Source organism: Protopterus annectens, chromosome 5.part0 (genome assembly GCF_019279795.1).
Source record: "Protopterus annectens isolate FY-2018-M chromosome 5.part0, PAN1.0, whole genome shotgun sequence".
Classification (NCBI taxonomy): domain Eukaryota; kingdom Metazoa; phylum Chordata; order Ceratodontiformes; family Protopteridae; genus Protopterus; species Protopterus annectens.
This window is the reverse complement of record NC_056735.1, coordinates 1,259,750,243-1,259,772,244: the sequence shown is the minus strand read 5'-3', so window position 1 is coordinate 1,259,772,244 and position 22,002 is coordinate 1,259,750,243.

The window sequence follows — 22,002 nt, the reverse complement described above, 5'->3', positions numbered from 1 at the left end:
TTATTGCCACGTGAGTTACATGTATATGTTATGAGTCTGGGATGTAGGCGTTCTGCCATATGTGATACAACTGTATGGTATGAAGCTGGGCTGTAGGATTATTTCCATGTGAGGTACTAGTGTATGGTATGAGGGTGAGCTGTAGTATTACTGCAATGTGATATATCAGTGTATGGTTAGATGCTGTGCTGTAGGATTATTGCCATGTGAGGTATCAGTGAATGGTATCAGGCTGGGCTGCAGGAGTATTGGCATGTGAGGTACCAGTGCATGGTATGAGGCTGGGCTCTAGGATTATTGCCTTGTGTGGTACGAGTTTATTGTATGAGACTGGGCCTTAGTATTATTGCCATGTGAAATACCAGTGTATGGTATGAGACAGGGCTGTAGGATTATTGCCATGTGAGGTGCCATAGTATGGTATGATAGTGTGCTGTAGCATTATTACCATGTGAGGTACTAGTGTATGGTATGAAGCTGTGCTGTAGGATTATTACCATGGGAGGTACCAGTGTATGGTCCGAGGATAGGCTGTAGGAGTATTGCCATGTGAGGTACCAGTGTATGATATGACCCTGGGCTGTAGGATTATTGCCATATGTGGTGCCAGTGTATGCTATGAGGCTGGGCTGCAGCATTATTGCTTTGTGAGGTACCCGTGTAGTGTAGGAGGCTGGGCTCTAGGAATATTGCCACGTGATGTACCAATGTATTTTATGAATCTAGGCTGTAGGATTTTCTGCTATGTGAGGTACTTTTGTATGTAAAAGGCTGGGCTGAAGGATTATTGCCATGGGATTTACATGTGTATGGTGTGAGGCTTGGTTGTAGGAGTATTGCTATGTGAGGTACCAGTGTATGGAATGAGGTTGGGCTGTAGCATTATGGCTATGAGAGATACCAGTGTAGGTGATTCTGTGCTGTAAGATTATGGACATGTGAGGTACCAATGTTTGGTATGAGGCTGGGCTGCAGGATTGTTGCCGTATTAGGTCTCAGTGTATGGTATGAGACTGGGCTGTGGTATTATTGCCATAATAGGTACTAGTGTATGGTATGAGACTGGGATGTAAGATTATTGCCCTGTGAGGTATGTGTGCATGGTATGAGGTGGGCTGTAGGAGTATTGCCATGTAAGGTACTAGTGTATGGTATGATGCTGGGCTGTAGTATTGTTGCCATGTGAAGTACCAGTTTATGGTATGAGGCTGGGCTCTAGGATTTTTACCAGGTGAGGTATCAGTGTATGGGGTGAGGCTGGGCTGTAGGATTATTGCCATGTGAGGTATCAGTGAATGGTGTCAGGCTGTGCTGCAGATTATTGCCATGTGAGGTGCCAGAGTATACTATGATGCTGGGCTGTAGGATTATTGCCATGTGACATATCAGTGTATGGTATGAGAGTGGGCTGTGGTATTATTGCCATGATAGGTTCTAGTGTATGGTATGAGGCTGGGATGTAGGATTATTGCCATATGAGGTATGTGTGTATGTTATGAGGTGGGCTGTAGTAGCATTGCCACATGAGGTACCAGTTATGGTATGAGGCTGGTCATTGGAGTATTGCAATGTGAAATACCAGTGTATGGTATGAGGTCAGGCAGTAGGATTATTGTCATGTGAGTTATGTGTGTATGGTAAGAGGCTGGGCAGTAGAATTATTGCCATGTGAGGTACCAGAGTATGGTACAAGGCTGTGCTGTAGGAATATTGCTATGTGAGGTACTAGTGTATGGCATTTGGCTGGGCTTTAGTATTATTGCCATGTGAAGTACCAGTGTACAGTATGAGGCTTGGCTGTAGGATTTTTGCCAGGTGAGGTATCAGTGCTTGGTATGAGGCTGGGCTGTAGGATTATTGCCAAGTGAGTTATCATTGAATGGTATGAGGCTGGGCTGCAGGATTATTGCTATGTGAGGTGCCAGAGTATGTTATGAGGCTGGGCTGTAGGATTATTACAGTGCGAGGTTCCAGTGTATGGTATAAGGCTGGGCTGTAGGATTTTTGCCAGGTGAGGTATCAGTGTATGGTTTGAGGCATGGCTGTAGGATTATTGCCAAGTGAGGTGTCAGTAAATGGTATGAGGCTGGGCTGTAGGAGTATTGCCATTTGAGATACCAGTGTATGATTCAAGGCTGGGCTGTAGACTTATTGCAATGTGAGGTATTAGTGAATGGTATGAGGCTGGGCTGCAGGATTATTGCCATATGAGGTGCCAGAGTATGCCATGAGGCTTGGCTGTAGGATTATTACCATGTGAGGTACCAGTGTATGGTATGAAGCTGAGCTTTTGGATCATTATTATGTGAGGTTTCAGTGTACGGTATGAGGTTGAGCTGTAGGATTATTGCCACGTGAGTTACATGTATATGTTATGAGTCTGGGATGTAGGCGTTCTGCCATATGTGATACAACTGTATGGTATGAAGCTGGGCTGTAGGATTATTTCCATGTGAGGTACTAGTGTATGGTATGAGGGTGAGCTGTAGTATTACTGCAATGTGATATATCAGTGTATGGTTAGATGCTGTGCTGTAGGATTATTGCCATGTGAGGTATCAGTGAATGGCATCAGGCTGGGCTGCAGGAGTATTGGCATGTGAGGTACCAGTGCATGGTATGAGGCTGGGCTCTAGGATTATTGCCTTGTGAGGTACGAGTTTATTGTATGAGACTGGGCCTTAGTATTATTGCCATGTGAAATACCAGTGTATGGTATGAGACAGGGCTGTAGGATTATTGCCATGTGAGGTGCCATAGTATGGTATGTTAGTGTGCTGTAGCATTATTACCATGTGAGGTACCAGTGTATGGTATGAAGCTGTGCTGTAGGATTATTACCATGGGAGGTACCAGTGTATGGTCCGAGGATAGGCTGTAGGAGTATTGCCATGTGAGGTACCAGTGTATGATATGACCCTGGGCTGTAGGATTATTGCCATATGTGGTGCCAGTGTATGCTATGAGGCTGGGCTGCAGCATTATTGCTTTGTGAGGTACCCGTGTAGTGTAGGAGGCTGGGCTCTAGGAATATTGCCACGTGATGTACCAATGTATTTTATGAATCTAGGCTGTAGGATTTTCTGCTATGTGAGGTACTTTTGTATGTAAAAGGCTGGGCTGAAGGATTATTGCCATGGGATTTACATGTGTATGGTGTGAGGCTTGGTTGTAGGAGTATTGCTATGTGAGGTACCAGTGTATGGAATGAGGTTGGGCTGTAGCATTATGGCTATGAGAGATACCAGTGTAGGGTACGATTCTGTGCTGTAAGATTATGGACATGTGAGGTACCAATGTTTGGTATGAGGCTGGGCTGCAGGATTGTTGCCGTATTAGGTCTCAGTGTATGGTATGAGACTGGGCTGTGGTATTATTGCCATAATAGGTACTAGTGTATGGTATGAGGCTGGGATGTAAGATTATTGCCCTGTGAGGTATGTGTGCATGGTATGAGGTGGGCTGTAGGAGTATTGCCATGTAAGGTACTAGTGTATGGTATGATGCTGGGCTGTAGTATTGTTGCCATGTGAAGTACCAGTTTACGGTATGAGGCTGGGCTCTAGGATTTTTACCAGGTGAGGTATCAGTGTATGGGGTGAGGCTGGGCTGTAGGATTATTGCCATGTGAGGTATCAGTGAATGGTGTCAGGCTGTGCTGCAGATTATTGCCATGTGAGGTGCCAGAGTATACTATGATGCTGGGCTGTAGGATTATTGCCATGTGACATATCAGTGTATGGTATGAGAGTGCTGTGGTATTATTGCCATGATAGGTTCTAGTGTATGGTATGAGGCTGGGATGTAGGATTATTGCCATATGAGGTATGTGTGTATGTTATGAGGTGGGCTGTAGTAGCATTGCCACATGAGGTACCAGTTATGGTATGAGGCTGGTCATGGAGTATTGCAATGTGAAATGCCAGTGTATGGTATGAGGTCAGGCAGTAGGATTATTGTCATGTGAGTTATGTGTGTATGGTAAGAGGCTGGGCAGTAGAATTATTGCCATGTGAGGTACCAGAGTATGGTACAAGGCTGTGCTGTAGGAATATTGCTATGTGAGGTACTAGTGTATGGCATTTGGCTGGGCTTTAGTATTATTGCCATGTGAAGTACCAGTGTACAGTATGAGGCTTGGCTGTAGGATTTTTGCCAGGTGAGGTATCAGTGCTTGGTATGAGGCTGGGCTGTAGGATTATTGCCAAGTGAGTTATCATTGAATGGTATGAGGCTGGGCAGCAGGATTATTGCTATGTGAGGTGCCAGAGTATGTTATGAGGCTGGGCTGTAGGATTATTACAATGCGAGGTTCCAGTGTATGGTATAAGGCTGGGCTGTAGGATTTTTGCCAGGTGAGGTATCAGTGTATGGTTTGAGGCATGGCTGTAGGATTATTGCCAAGTGAGGAGTCAGTAAATGGTATGAGGCTGGGCTGTAGGAGTATTGCCATTTGAGATACCAGTGTATGATTCAAGGCTGGGCTGTAGACTTATTGCAATGTGAGGTATTAGTGAATGGTATGAGGCTGGGCTGCAGGAGTATTGCCATATGAGGTGCCAGAGTATGCCATGAGGCTTGGCTGTAGGATTATTACCATGTGAGGTACCAGTGTATGGTATGAAGCTGAGCTTTTGGATCATTATTATGTGAGGTTTCAGTGTACGGTATGAGGTTGAGCTGTAGCATTATTGCCACGTGAGTTACATGTATATGTTATGAGTCTGGGATGTAGGCGTTCTGCCATATGTGATACAACTGTATGGTATGAAGCTGGGCTGTAGGATTATTTCCATGTGAGGTACTAGTGTATGGTATGAGGGTGAGCTGTAGTATTACTGCAATGTGATATATCAGTGTATGGTTAGATGCTGTGCTGTAGGATTATTGCCATGTGAGGTGCCATAGTATGGTATGATAGTGTGCTGTAGCATTATTACCATGTGAGGTACCAGTGTATGGTATGAAGCTGTGCTGTAGGATTATTGCCATGGGAGGTACCAGTGTATGGTCCGAGGATAGGCTGTAGGAGTATTGCCATGTGAGGTACCAGTGTATGATATGACCCTGGGCTGTAGGAGTATTGCCATATGTGGTACCAGTGTATGCTATGAGGCTGGGCTGCAGCATTATTGCTTTGTGAGGTACCCGTGTAGGGTAGGAGGCTGGGCTCTAGGAATATTGCCACGTGATGTACCAATGTATTTTATGAATCTAGGCTGTAGGATTTTCTGCTATGTGAGGTACTTTTGTATGTAAAAGGCTGGGCTGAAGGATTATTGCCATGGGATTTACATGTGTATGGTGTGAGGCTTGGTTGTAGGAGTATTGCTATGTGAGGTACCAGTGTATGGAATGAGGTTGGGCTGTAGCATTATGGCTATGAGAGATACCAGTGTAAGTATGCGATTCTGTGCTGTAAGATTATGGACATGTGAGGTACCAATGTTTGGTATGAGGCTGGGCTGCAGGATTGTTGCCGTATTAGGTCTCAGTGTATGGTATGAGACTGGGCTGTGGTATTATTGCCATAATAGGTACCAGTGTATGGTATGAGGCTGGGATGTAGGATTATTGCCCTGTGAGGTATGTGTGCATGGTATGAGGTGGGCTGTAGGAGTATTGCCACATGAGGTACCAGTTATGGTATGAGGCTGGTCCAAGTATTGCCATACAAGGTATTAGTGTATGGTATGAGGCTGGGCAGTAGGATTATTGCCACGTGTGTTACGTGTGTATAGTAAGTGGCTGTTCTGTAGTATTATTGCCATCTGAGGTATCTGAGTATTGTACGAGGCTGTGCTCTAGGATTATTGCCATTTGAAGTACTAGTGTATGGTATGAGGCTGCGCTGTAGTATTATTGCCATGTGTAGTACCAGTGTATGGTATGAGGCTGCATTGTAGGATTACTGCCATGTGAGGTATCAGTGTCTGGTATGAGGCTGGGCTGTAGTATTATTGCCATGTGAAGTACCAGTGTATGGTATGAGGCTGGACTGTAGGATTATTGCCATGTGAGGTATCAGTGAATGGATTGAGGCTGGGCTACAGGATTATTGCCATGTAAGATACCAGTCTATGGTATGAGGCTGGGCTGTAGCAGTATTGCCATGTGAGATACCAGTGTATGTTACGCAAGGATGCGTTATTGATTTATTGCAATGTGGGATGCCAGTATATAGTACGAGGCTGGGCTGTAGGATTATTGCCATTTGAAGTATCAATTTATGGTATGAGCCTGGTCTGAAGGATTATTGCCATGCGTGGTACCAGTTATGGTATGAGGCTAAGCTGTAAGATTATTGCCACATTAGTTCTGTGTGTATGGTAACGCAGCCACTTGGGATGCCTAAGACAGTGCATTTCTTCATGCTGGACCCAAGCCCATATAACTGGGGAGGGTTGCGGGTTTACAAAGACCGCCACCAGTACTGTTATCCGACAGGGTGCTAGCGGAAATTGGGCTACTGTTGGCCGAAGGAGGAGAAGGAGAAGAAGTGGAGGAAGGCATGTCCGACAGCAGAAAGAGAGGAGGAAGGTTAGGAGTGTAGTAGTGAGAGTAGGAACTTTGAATGTTGGCAGTATGACTGCTATAGGGAGACAGCTAGCTGATATGATGGACAGAAGGAAGGTTGAACTATTGTGTGTACAAGAGACCAGGTGGAAGGGAAGTAAGGCCAGGTGTATTGGTGGGGGCTTCACATTGTTCTATCGTGATGTGGATGGGAGGAGAAATGGGGTAGGGGTTATCCTGAAGCAACGGTATACCAAGAGTGTTTTGGAGGTGAAAAGAGTGTTGGATAGAGTGATGTTTATGAAGCTGGAAATTGATGGTGTAATGATGAATCTTGTTAGTGCATATGCTCCGCAAGTTGGGTGTGCGATGAATGAGAAAGAAAAATTTTGGAATGAGTTGGATGAAGTGGTGATGACTGTACCCAAGGGTGAGATAGTGGTGATCAGAGCAGATTTCAATGGGCATGTTGGTGAAGGAAACAGAGGGGATGAGGAAGTGATGGGTAGGTATGGTGTTAACAAAAGGAATGCAGAAGGTCAGATGGTAGTGGATTTTGCAAAATGGATGGACATTGCTGTGGTGAATACGTATTTTAACAAGAGTGAGGACATAGGGTGACACAAGAGTGGAGGGTGATGCACACAGGTGGATTATATTCAATGCAGGATAGCCAGTTTGACGGAGACTGGAGACTATAAAGTGATGACAGGGAAAGTGTAGTTAGGCAGCATAGAATGGTGGTCTGTAGAATGACATTGATGATCAAGAAGAGGATGAGGAGTGTGAGAGCAGCACCAAGGATCAAATGGTGGAAATTGAAAAAGGTTGATTGTGAGGTGGAGTTCAGGGAAGAGTTAAGACAGGCACTGAGTGGCAGTGAAGTGTTACCGAATAGCTGGGTAACTACAGCACAGCTAGTAAGGGAGACTGCTAGAAAGGTGTTTGGTGTGACATCTGGACAGAGGAAGGAGGACAAGGAGACCTGGTGGTGGAATGAGGAAGTAGAGGAGAGTATACAGAGAAAGAGGTTGGTGAAGAAGAAGTGGGATTGTCAGAGAGATGAAGAAAGTAGACAGGAGTATAAGTAGATGAGGTTCATGGTAAAGAGAGAGGTGGAAAAGTCTAAGGATAAGGCGTATAGAGAGTTGTATGAAAGGTTGGACACTAAGGAGGGAGAAAAGTACCTGTACCGATTGGCTAGACAGTGGGACCGAGCTACGAAAGATGTGCAGCAGGTAAGGGTGATAAAGGATAATGAGGGAAACATACTCACTAGCAAGGAGAATGTGCTCAACAGATGGAAGGAGTACACTCAGGGGCTGATGAATGAAGAGAATGAGAGAGAGAGAAGGCTGGATGATGGGGGTTAGTGAATCAGGAAGTGCAATGGATTAACAAGGTAGAAGTATGGATAGCTATGAAGAGGATGAAGAATAGAAAGGCTGTTGGTCCAGATTACATTCCTGTGGAAGCTTGGAGGTGTTTAGGAGAACGGGCAATGGAATTTTTAACCACATTGTTTAATGAAATCTTGGAAAGTGAGAGGATGCCTAAGGAGTGGAGAAAAAGTGTTTTGGCACCTATTTTTAAGAATAAGGGTGATGTGCAGAGCTGTAGTAAATACAGAGGGATAAAACTAATCAGTCACAGCATGAAATTATGGGAAAGGGTAGTGGAAGCTAGGTTAAGAAGGGAGGTGATAATTAATGATCAGCAGTATGGTTTCATGCCAGGAAAGAGCACTACAGATGCAATGTTTGCTTTGACAGTGTTGATGGAGAAGTACAGAGAAGGTCAGAAGGAGTTGCATTGTGTCTTTGTGGACTTAGAGAAAGCATATGACAGGGTGCCTAGAGAGGAGTTGTGGTATTGTATGAGGAAGTTGGGAGTGGCAGAGAAGTATGTAAGAGTGGTACAGGATATGTACAAGGGTAGTGTGACAGCAGTGAGATCTGCAGTGGGAGTGACAGATGCATTTAAGGTGGAGGTGGGATTACATCAAGGATCAGCTCTGAGCCGTTTCTTATTTGCACTGGTGATGGATAGGTTGACAGACGAGATCAGACAGGTGTCTCCGTGGACTATGATGTTTACAGATGACATTGTGATATGTAGTGAGAGTAGGGAACAAGTTTAGGAGACCCTGGAGAGGTGGAGATATGCTCTAGAGAGGAGAGGAATGAAGGTTAGCTGGACTAAGATGGAATATACGTGCATGAATGAAATGAAGGATAGAGGAATGGTGAGGATGCAGGGAGTAGATTTGGTGAAGGTGGATGAGATTAAATACTTGGGATCAACAGTTCAGAGTAATGGTGAGTGTGGAAGAGAGGTGAAGAAGAGAGTACAGGCAGGGTGGAGTGGGTGGAGAAGAGTGTCAGGAGTGATTTCTAACTGATGAGTACCAGTAAGAGTGAAAGGGAAGGTCTACAAAAGGGTAGTGAGACCAGCTATGTTATATGGGTTGGAGACAGTGGCATTGACATAAAGGCAGGAGTCAGAGCTGGATGTGGCAGAGTTAAATATGTTAAGATTTGCACTGGGTGTGACGAGGGTAGACAGGATTAGGAATAAGTATATTAGAGGGTCAACCCAGGTTGGACAGTTTGGAGACAAAACCAGAGAGGCGAGACTGCATTGGTTTGGACATGTGCTGTGGAGGGATGCTGGGTATATTGGGAAAAGGATGCTAAGGATGAAGCTGCCAGGTAAGAGGTAAAGAGGAAGGCCTAAGATAAGGCTTATGGATGTGGTTAGAGAGGACATGCAGGTGGTTGGTGTGACAGAGCAAGATGCAGAGGACAGGAAGAAATGGAAACAGGTGATCCGCTGTGGTGACCCCTAATTGGGAAAAGCCAAAAGAAGAAGTAGTAGTTATGTGTGTATGGTATGTGGCTGGGATGTAGGAGTACTGCCATGTGAGGTACAACTGTATGGGATGAAGGTGGGCTGTAGGATTATTGCCATGTGAGGTATCAGTCTATGGTATGAGGCTGGGCTGCAGGATTATTGCAATGTGAGGTACCAGTGTATGGTATGAGACTGGGCTGTAGGATTACTGCCATGTGAGTTATCAGTGAATGGTATGAGGATGGGATGCAGGATTATTGCGATATGAGGTGCCAGAGTATGGTATGAGGGTGGGCTGTAGGATTATTACCATGTGAGGTACCAGTGTATGATATGAGGCTGGGCTGTAAGATTATTGCCATGGATGTACCAGTGTATGGTACAAGGCTGGGCTGTAGGAGTTTGTCATGTGAGGAACCAGTGTATGGTATGAGGCTGGGCTGTAGGACTATTGCCATGTGAGGTACCAGTGTATGCTATGAGGCTGGACTGCAGCAATATTGCTATGTAAGGTACCCGTGTATGGTAAGAGGCTGGGCTGTAGGTGTGCTGCCATGTGATGTTCCAATGTATGGTATGAGGCTGGGCTGTAGGAGTTTGTCATGTGAGGAACCAGTGTATGGTATGAGGCTGGGCTGTAGGTTTATTGGCTGGTGAGGTACAGTGTATGGTATGAAGCTGGACTGTAGAAGTATTGTCATGTGAGGTAACAGAGCATGGTGTGAGGCTGGGCTGTAGGAATATTGCCATGTGAGGTACAGTATATGGTATGAGGCTGGGCTGTAGATGTATTGCCATGTGATGTATAAGTTTACGGTATGAGGCTGGGCTGTAGAATTGTTGCCATGTGAGTTATGAGTGTATGGTATGAGGCTGTTGTGTAGGAGTATTACCATGTGAGGTATCGGTGTACAGTATGAGGCTGAGCAGTAGGGTTATTGCCACATGAGTTACGTGTATATGGCAAGAGGCTGGGCTGAATGACTATTGCCATGTGTGGTACCAGTGTATGATATGAGGCTAGCCTGTAGGAGTATTGCCATGTGAGGTACAAGTATATGTTTTGAGGCTGGGCTGTAGAAATATTGCCATGTGAGGTATAAGTATTTGGTATGAGGCTGTGCTGTAGGATTATTGGCATGTGAGGCACAAGTGTATGGTTTGAGGCAGGGCTGGAGGAGTTTTGCCATGTGATGTACCAGGGTATGGTATGAAGCTGGGCTGTAGGAGTATTGCCATGTGAGGTACCACAGCATGGTATGAGGCTGGGATGTAGGATTATTGCCATGTCAGCTATCAGATATGCTATGTGTCTGGTCTGTAGGAGTAATGCCATGTGAGCTACCAGTAGTTGGTATGAATCTGGGCTGTAGGATTATTCCCATGTGGGGTACACTGTATGGTATGAATCTGGGCTGTAGGATTATTACTATGTGAGTTATCGATGTATAGTGTGATGCTGGGCTGTAGTATTATTGCCAGGTCAGGTACCAGTGAATCGTATGTGGCTGGGTAGTAGGATTATTGCCATGTGAGTTACCAATGTATGGTATGAGGCTGGGCTCTGGGATTAATGCCAGATGAGGTACCAGTTTATAGTATGAAGCTGGGTTGTAGGATTATTTCCGTGTGTGGTATCAGTGTGTGGTATGAAGCTGGGCTGTAGGATTATTGCCATTTGAGGTACAGTGTATGGTATGAGGCTGGGCTGTAGGATTATTGCCATGTGAGGTACAGTGTATGGTATGAGGTTAGGTTGCAGGATTATTTCTATGTGAGGTACCAGTGTATGGTATAAGGCTGGGCTGCAGGATAATTGCCATGTGATGTACAGCATATTGTATGAGGCTGACCTGTAGCAGTATTGCCATGTGAGGTACCAGTGCATGGTATGAGGCAGGGCTGTAGTATTATTGCCATGTCAGCAACCAGTGTATGGTATGAGGCTGGGCTGTAGGAATATTGCCATGTGAGGTTCGGTGTATGGTATGAGGCTGGGCTGTAGGACTATTGCCATGTGGTGTACTAGTGTATGGTATGAGGCTGGGCTGTAGGATTATTGCTATGTGAGGTACCTGTGTAGGGTAAGAGGCTGGGCTTTTGGAGTATTGCCATGTGATGTACCAGTGTATGGTATGAGGCTGGCTTTAGGATTATTCCCATGTGAGGTACCAGTGTATGGTATGAGGCTGGGGTGTAGGAATATTGCCATGTGAGGTATCAGTGTATGGTATGAGCCTGGGGTGTAGGAATATTGCCATGTTAGGTACCAGTGTATGGTACGAAGCTGGGTGTAAGAGTATTGCCATGTTAGGTACCAGTGGATGGTATGAGGCTGGGCTGCAGTAGTATTGCCATGTGATGTACCAGGGTATGGTATAAGTCTGGGCTGTAGGATTATTGCCATGTGAGGTACCAGTGTGTGGTATGAATCTGGGCTTTAGGGTTATTGCTATGTTTGGTAACAGTGTATTGTATGAAGGTGGGCTGTAGGATTTATGCCTTGTAAGGTCTGTGTATGGTATGAGTCTCAGCTGTAGGAGTATTGCCATGTGAGGTAACAATGTATGATATGAGACTGGGCTGTTGGATTATTTTCCTGTGAGTTACCAGTGTATGGTTTAAGGCTGGGCTGTAGTATTATGGCCATCTGAGGTACCAGATTATGACAAAAGGCTGTGCTGTAAGAATATTCCCATGTGAAATACCAGTTATGGTATGAGGCTGGGCTGTACGAGTATTGCCATGTAAGGTACCAGTGTATGGTATGAGGCTGGGCTGTAGCATTATTGCTATGTGAAATGCCAGTGTAGTGTACGATGCAGTGCTGTAAGAGTTTTCCCATGTGAGGTACCAGTGTATTGTATGAGGCTGGCAGCAGGATTTTTGCCATGTGAGCAATCAGTGCATGTATGAGACTGGGCTGTGGTGTGATTGCCATGATAGGTACTAGTGTATGGTATGAGGCTGGGCATTAGGATGATTGCCATGAGATATATCCGTCTGTGGTATGATGCTGGGCTGTAGGATTATTGCCATGTGAGGTACCAGAGTATGGTATGAGGCTGGGCTGTATTATTACTGCCATCTGTTTTATTACTCACATCATACCCACCAATTAACTAACTTACCTCCTCCTCTGTCACATAAAGTCTTACTACTACTCCTCATCTGTTCTTACAATCTACCACTCATCCTCTCTCTCACCTCCTCAAACATTATAATGCATACATCATTTATCCCCTCACAACTTCAACTACTCATCTGTATATCACTTCTACCTCCTCTAGCAACTACTTATCTCCTAACCTCCTATGAACAACCTCTTTACTCTACCCTTGCCTTTCCCTCCATACACACCTCTACACCTACATCACCTTTCTCACCAACCTTCTTAAATCTCACTTTTAAACCCAATTACCTACTAGCCAAATACCACAGACTAGCACACTTTAAGATAAACAACCCAAAATCTAGAAAATTAATTGACTACTCTTGTAAACCTCTACATCCTAAATATTTCACACTCCTCCATTCACTAGTGGATGGGGACATTCATCCCAACCCTTGCCCATACCACATCCATAACAAGGGCAATAAAAAAACAGAGAAAGCTACTTCTCTATTACCTACCAAACCCACCAACTCACTCTCCATAGCTCATCTCAATATACATAGCATTTGTAATAAAATCACTCATGTCCATGCCCTCCTCGAAGTCCACCAATATGACATCTTATGCCTATCTGAAACATGGCTAAAACCTACCATTAAAGACAACGAAGTCACCCCATCCGGGTATAATATCATTAGACTCGACCACTCAGTCAAGAAGGGAGGAGGAGTAGCAATTCTCCATAAAGCACAACTACAAATCAGTACTATAAATCTGAAACTACCCCTAGAAAATAGTGCCGAAGTAATTTGCTACAAACTTCAAGTCAACACTAATAAAGCCATAAATATCATTTGCGTATATCTTCCTCCAGGAAATAACATTAATACTCTAGAAAGCATCCTAAGTTGGCTCTTCACTAACCTCCCTCAAGAAACATTAGTCCTAGGCGACATAAACATTGATTGGAATTCCTGTAATAGTACAAACCCCACCTCCCATATAAACCTATATGGCTTTACACAACTTATTAATGGCCCTACCAGAACTAATAAAATCAGTAACAATGAAACCGCCTTAGACTGGATTCTTACTAATACTTCCCAACAAACCTACCAATCAGGTACCCTTCCAGACAATCTAAGTGATCATTCACTAACTTATGTTATTAGACATAGAACCAACCTAATGTTTCCTACCACCTACAGAACATTCCATTCAAAAAAGCAATTCAACTCTGAACTTTTTCAAACAGAACTAAAACTATGTAATTGGTCTCCACTAAAATATCTTCCCCTTAATGAAGCAGTAGAATACTTAAATTCCACATTCTTATCCATTCTAGACCTTCATGCCCCAAATTGCACTATCAGAATCAAAGCTAAAGCAGCACCCTGGCTGACCAACAATACAAGGCAAAAAATCATTCTCAGAAACAAATCCTGGGCAAAATGGCGTACCACTAAGAATCTAACTAACCGCCAACACTTCAGAGAACTTAGAAACGGTACAAAACAAGCAATCCTGACTGACAAAAAGAACTATTACCTTCAATTACAACAAGCCTCCAACAAGGAACCTAAAAAATTCTGGACCAGCATTAACAATCTTCTATCCCCAGGCCAATCTAACACATCCAACCCTCAAGGCTCTAACCCAGAGAATCCCACACATACAGCTAATGCCTTTAATTCTTTCTTCACTAATACTATTCAAACTCTTGCTAGTCACCTATATCCTGACACCTCTAAGCTACTTTCACCAACTGCAAATCGACCTCCCTCCCTTCACTTACAACCAGTTTCTACCTCCTTTATCTCATCATTGCTCCAAAAACTAAAACCTACCACCCCCTCCGCAGACAAACTTCCTGCAGAGTTCCTGCAAATAGGTGCTAAAGCCATTGCCTATCCCATGTCTATTTTGATAAATAGATCTATAAATGAAGGAATTTTCCCTTCTATCTGGAAGATATCTCATATCATCCCACTACACAAAGGGGGGAACTCCAATGACTTCTCTAACTTTCGCCCCATATCACTACTATCACCTATAGCTAAAATCATGGAAAAATGTATCCATAAACAATTACTTAGCCACCTTCTCCACAACAACCTACTCGCTAATTGTCAGCATGGATTCAGACCTTCCCACAGTACCACCACTGCATTACTCTCTTTAACAAACTCCATCAACTATAACCGCAACAAAAGTAATCTATCATCTGCAGTCTTCATTGACTTATCTAAAGCTTTTGACATGGTTAATCACAAACTTCTTCACATACTGAATTTTCTCTCACTTGATCCTCCTTCCATAACTTGGTTTACATCTTACCTAGAAAACCATCAGCAGGCATTACTCTGGAAAAATTCACTATCTGATCTCCTTCCTATCTCTTTAGGAGTGCCGCAAGGCTCTATCTTAGGCCCACTTCTATTTTCCATCTTTATTAATGACCTGCAATCAGCTATCCCAAACACTACCTGCATTCAATATGCAGATGATTCTACTGTAATCTGCACAGCTACCTCACAAACTGAACTCCAGTCTCTTACCCAAAATGCTTTTAACACTGTAGAACAATGGTTTTCACACCGTTGCCTGCTCCTTAACCCCAAGAAAACCAAACTGCTACTCTTCTCACCTACCCGAAAGTCACCCCATTAAACTTCACTCTCACTTCCACTGACGGTACTCTTATTTCTCCTGACCCAACTACTAAATTATTAGGAATAACAATAGACAACAGTCTAAACTTTGACTCTCACATCAACAATACAATAAAATGAGTGAATAAAAAAATAGGATCCCTATACAGAATCAAACCTTTCCTTACACCTGAAGCAAGAACCACCATAGCCAGGACTCACCTAATCTCTACTCTTCTCTATGCTTCCCCCATATACAGTAATCTCTCCAATAGCAACCTCAAGAAACTAGCAACATCTTACCACAATATTGCTAGATTTTCTACAGGATTCACTTTTAGAACCCATCACTACCTGAATCTAAGACAACTAGGGTGGCTTGAACTTCCTAACCAGCTTGAACTTCAACAGCTCACAATAGCTCACAAGATCCTAAACCAACCCACTAAAACACCAATACTCTCCAGCCTTATTACACCATATAACAATCTGAAACATCTACGCTCCTCAAACAAACTACTGATTAATATTGCTAAACTCAATAACTCTGCAGGAGACTGCCTCTTCTCCAACTCTGTTGGAAAAATATGGAACAGACTACCCTCTGATATCATATCTCAGACTTCTCTCACAATTTTTAAAAGGCAACTGAAAATATATCTCAAGAAACACTGGCTATGCTCCTGCAATAACCCAGACTAACTCTGCTTCTTCTTCTCTTTTTTTCTTTTTCCATAATTTTTTCCATGTATCCTTGATAACTTTCCCTTTACATAACATTTATGTATATATTTTTTTCACATATATATTGTCTGATTACTGTAATTCACATCATGTGAAGAAAAAAAATAAATAAATCATTTTTATTTTATTACCTATTTTGGTTTGCTGCCATCATACTATCTGTTATAACTTGTATTGTCTATTTCTGTTTAAACTTGTAATAACTAGTGGAGCTTTTCTCTCCGGGCCTCTACTGAAATGGACATATATCCAGCTAGACTAGCCCTGTCAACAAATGTAAAATAAATAAATAAATAAAATACTGTATGGTATGAATCTGTGCTGTAGGTTATTGCTATGTGAGATACCAGTGCATGGTATGAGGCTGGGATGTAGGATTATTGCCATATGAGGTACCAGTGTATGGTATGAATCTGGGCTGTAGGATTATTGCTATGTGAGGTGCTGGTGTATTGTATGATGCTGGGGTGTAGGAGTATTGCCCTGTGAGGTACGTGTGTATGGTATGAGGCTTGCCTGTATGAGTATTGCATTTTTAGGTACCAGTGTATTATGTGAGGCTGGGCTGTAGGATTATTGCCATGTGAGGTACCAGAGTATGCTATAATGCTGGGTTGTAGGATTATTGCCATGTGAAGTACCAGTTATGGTATGAGGTAGTGCTGTAGGAGTTGTGCCATGTGAGGTACCAGTGTATGGTATGAGGCTGGGCAGCAGGATTTTTGCCATGTGAGGAATCAGTGCATGGTATGAGACTGGGATGTTGTATTATTGCCATGATATATACTAGTCTATGGTATGAGGCTGGGATGTATGATTATTGCCACGTGCGGTACATGTCCAAGGAATGAGGCTGGGCTGTAGGATTATTGCCATGTGAGGCACATGTGTATGGTATGAGGCTGGGCTGTAGGATTATTGACATGTGAGGAACAAGTGTATGGTATGAGGGTGGTCTGAAGGATTATTGCCATGTGCGGTACCAGTTTATGGTATAAGGCTGGGCTGTAGCAGTGTTGCCATGTGAGGTACCAGTGTATGTTATGTAGTTAGGCAGTAGGATTATTGCCATTGAGGAACTAGTGTATGGTATGAAGCTTGGTTGTAGAAATTTTACCATGTGAGTTATCAGTGTATGGTATGAGGCTGGCATGTAGCATTATTGCCATATGAGGTATCAGTGTGTGGTATGAGGCTGAGCTGTAGGATTATTGCCATATGGGGTACCAGTGCATGTTATGAGGCTGGGATGTAGGATTAGTGCCACGTGAGGTACATGTCCATGGACTGAGGCTGGGCTGCAGGATTATTGCCATGTGAGGTACATGTGTATGGTATGAGGCTGGGCTGTAGGTGTATTGCCATGTGCGGTACCAGTTTATGGTATAAGGCTGGGCTGTAGGAGTGTTGCCATGTGAGGTACCAGTGTAAGTTATGTGGCTAGGCAGTAGAATTATTGCCATTGAGGTACCAGTGTATGGTATGAGGTGTTGAATTATTACCATGTGAGTTATCAGTGTATAGTATGAAGCTGGGCTGTAGTATTATTGCCATGTGAGGTATCAGTGTGTGGTATGAGGCTGAGCTGTAGGATTATTGCCATATAATATACCAGTGCATGTTATGAGGCTGGGATGTAGGATTATTGCTATGTGATATACCAGTGTACAGTAGGAGGCTTGGCTGTAGGATTTTTGCCATCTGTTTTATTAGTGTATGGTATGAATCTGTGCTGTAGGATTATTGTTATGTGAGATACCAGTGTATAATATGAGGCTGGGCATTAGGATGTTTGCCATGAGATATATACGTCTGTGGTATGATACTAGGCTGTAGGATTATTGCCATGTGAGGTACCAGATTATGGTATGAAGCTGGGCTGTAGTATTATTGCCATCTGTTTTATTACTGTATGGTATGAATCTGTGCTGTAGGTTATTGCTATGTGAGATACCAGTGCATGGTATGAGGCTGGGATGTAGGATTATTGCCATGTAAGGTACCAGTGTATGGTATGAATCTGGGCTGTAGGATTATTGCTATGTGAGGTGCCGGTGTATTGTATGAGGCTGGGGTGTAGGAGTATTGCCCTGTGAGGTACGTGTGTATGGTATGAGGCTTGCCTGTATGAGTATCGCATTGTTAGGTACCAGTGTATTATGTGAGGCTGGGCTGTAGGATTATTGCCATGTGAGGTACCAGAGTATGATATAATGCTGGGTTGTAGGATTATTGCCATGTAATGTACCAGTTATGGTATGAGGTAGTGCTGTAGGAGTCATGTCATGGGAGGTACCAGTGTATGGTATGAGGCTGGGCAGTAGGATTATTGCACTGTGAGGTATCAGTGTATGGTATGAGACTGTGCTGTAGTGTTTGTGCCATGATAGGTACTAGTGTATGGTATGAGGCTGGGATGTAGGATTATTACCATTTGAGGTATGTGTGTCTGGTATGAAGTGGGCTGTAGGAGTATTGCCATATGAGGTACCAGTGTATGGTATGAGGTTGGGCTGTATGATTATTGCCACATGAGTTATGCCTGTATGGTAAGAGGCTGGGCTGTAGGATTATTGCTGTTTGAAGTACCCGTGTATGGTATGACACTGGGTTTTAGGATTATTGCCATGTGAGGTATCAGTGTATGGTATGAGACTGTGCTATAGTATTATTACCATGTGAAGCACCAGTGTATGGTATGAGGCTAGGCTGTAGGATTATTGCCAATATGAGATATCAGTGTATGGAATGAGGCTGGGCTGTAGGATTATTGCCATGTGAGGTACCAGTGTATGGTATGTGACTTGGCTGCAGTATTATTGCCCTGTGAAATACCAGTGTATGGTATGAGGCTGGGCTGAAGTATTAATGCCATGTGAGGTATCAGTGAATGGTATGAGGCTGGGCTGCATGATTATTGCCATGTGACGTGCCAGAGTAGGATATGAGGAAAAAACAAATACTGCTAGGTAAGGCACCCTCAGTTCATAAAAGCACTAAAAAAAATGAAAATAACAGAGGAGTGCACCACGAGCTGCTTGTTCAATGAGGACACCACAAATCCATAAAATCCAACATTTAATATGGCTAGAAAGACAAAAGTATAAAAACTGCAGTAAGGTAAGCGCTTTCACGTTTAAAACAACGCTTCTTCAGACATCAAAGGCAGTCAAAAACCACAGAGTTTAAATATAGGAAATTACATCATCACCCATTCAGATGCAGTGAATCAAAGCATTAAATACATCTGACACATTTAAAAGGCATTTAAAGGAATACATACACATATAAAGAACAATGCAAAATAAAATAATCACTAGAACGTCTATAATTGATAAAAATACATAAGTATATAGTATTACTCTTAATGCTTTAATGATCTGTTGGCCAAAAACGGCCTCAGGGTAACTCTGTCATTAAGCCCATATCTGTGGGCTTGAAGTTTCAAAATCCACTTCCTTCTTTTCTTCCGTGAAGTTCTTAATATTACCTAGCCTCGCATTTCTCAAAACCAATTCCAAAACCTTAAATTTAAAAGTATGTGATGGTCCATTAACAATAACATGTTGCGCCAAGGCATTAGTTGTATTACTCCTATCGATGGCATAGATGTGTTCCCTAATACGCTCTCTTAAACACCTATTTGTCTTGCCAACATAGAACTGTTTACATTGTTGACATTCTGCTACATAAATAGCATTGGTGGATTTACAATCAGCATAGTGTCTAAATGCATAAATGCGTCCTGTTACTGGATGTGTAAAGCTGTTGGAATTAGCTATATATTTGCATTGGTTACAAGAGCGGCAAGGAAAAGTACCACATCTATCAGAATGTATGGCATCTATAATATTGCTGTCATAACACAGCAACCTGTTGAGAGACAACATGTTCTTGTAGGCTATCGTGGTCTGTCTTCTATGAGATTCTTAATGCTACCATCCATTAACAAAAATTTCCAGTTGTTATTGACTATTCTAATGATGTCTGTGTTCCTATTGGTATAAGGTATTGTGAGCCTATTAGCTTGGCGATTGTCATGTTTCATGTTGACTGTTGACCCAAAGTTACCTCTCTTCATCAATGGGGCACCAGGACCTGTCCTTAGTCTATCACATTCTTTGATGTCATTACGAACCTCTTGGCCATTATATCCTCTGGATAAGAAGTTAGCAGTTAATTGTGTTTTACTGTGTTCAAAAACAGTATCTTGTGTGGTCAGTCTCGAGACCCTCATGACCTGATTTCTAACAATGTTCTTATGCACATGCTTGGGATGCATGCTGTTACGGTGCAAAAGATTGTTCCTCCAACAAGGTTTTCTATAAAGTTCTGTGTCAAAGCCATTAGGGACCATAACCACTCTAACATCTAAGAACTCTATAGCAGTAAATGAGTAGGAACATTCAAAACAAAGAAATTCAGTAGTAGCATTCAAGTAGGACACAAATTCCATGAGCTGTTCAATCGAACTGCCCACACAATAAAAAAATCATCTACAAACCTATTGTAGTATTTCAAATGTCTACCAAAAATATTGTTGTTAAGGACAAAGGTATCTTCCCAATGTGCCAACACCAAGTTGGCATATCGTTAACACATGGGGTACCCATCGCTACCCCTTTGGTTTGTAAATAGTAACGTTTGTCATACAGCAAAACATTATTCTCCAATATGAGTTCCAAGAGGGACATCCATCTACATATCTTATCATTAGGAACACACTTCTTCACTAGAAAAAGCCTAATGAAATCCATACCAGTTTCATTAGGTATTGATGTAAATAATGATTTGACATCTAGTATTACTAATAAATCATTGTTACAAAAAAGAGAAGAATCCGCAAATGCTGATAGATTCTCCAAGAAATGAGTGGTATCTCTAAGGACCTGAGCAACCCCCATGACTATAGGTTTAAACATTTTGTCGAGTGGCTCGGTGAGCCATCCTCTGCTGGATACTATAGGTCTCAAGGGAGGACTCAAAAGTTCCTTATGAATTTTCGGGAGCCCTCTAAATGAAGGAACAAGGGGATTATCAACCAAAAAATACTTATATAATTCATTGTCAATAACATTGGTTATCAGCAAGTCATAGATATAGCTGTGCACTCTTCTGATCAAACCATTAAGGTCATAGTTATGCAGTGGCAAATATGTATCATTATCAGATAACATTATTTCCATTTTGTCACAATACATAGATTTGTCCATAATAACTACGGCACCTCCTTTGTCGGCTTGTCTTATGACAATTGAATCATTGTTCCTCAAACTCATTATAGCCTCCCTTTCCTCCTTAGTGGTGTTAAAAAAACCAGGTTTGATCTCTTTATTATTATATAGATCAAAAATGTCACTCTCACAAGCCTGTTCAAAAGCCTCTAGCAGAGGATGTTGCTGAGGCATAAACGTGGAGGGTTTCCTGAAAATGTTATGGACATTAACATCGGTTTCATTGTTACTAGCACCATATAACAGCTTTAAACCTAAATTCCTGGTGAAAAGTTTTATGTCGACAATAATGTCCGTAAGCTCGTTGCAGCTAGAGGGTATAAAACCCAGGCCTCTATTCAATACTGACAACTCATGTGTGTTAAGTACATACCGGGAAATGTTAACTACTAAACCATTAGAATTCATCTCAGCAGTCTCTTTGTTTGCTGTGTGCCTTCTTCCATGTTCTTCCTCTTTGTTGCCCTGCCTTGTGGAGACCAAGTCCGTCTCTCGAAAGGTTTGAAGGGCAGCGGAAAAAGGATAACCTTCACCTCGCCAAAACTTCATCTTCAACTGTGATTGCCTGAGCGTCAACAGGCAGCCGCTTAGGGCGTGTATCTTTCATCCCTCTCGTCTCAAGTACCCTGGTGACTTGAGTACTAGTAGTGTTGGTGTGCCCTTCTGCATGAACAAGGGCTTGACTAAAAGATGTTTTGGCTTGGTCGAGGAAGTATTGCTGCCATCGACGGAATGGATTGCACTGAAGGAAATAAAGTGACTAACTCGTTCGTGCTCGCTGATGACATCATAATGGGCGGACCCTTCATCAGAGTTGAATCGTCGTAATGGCCATATCGGCGATACCTTGTTTGTTAGCATTGGCAATAGCCTTAGAAGCGGGAATCCG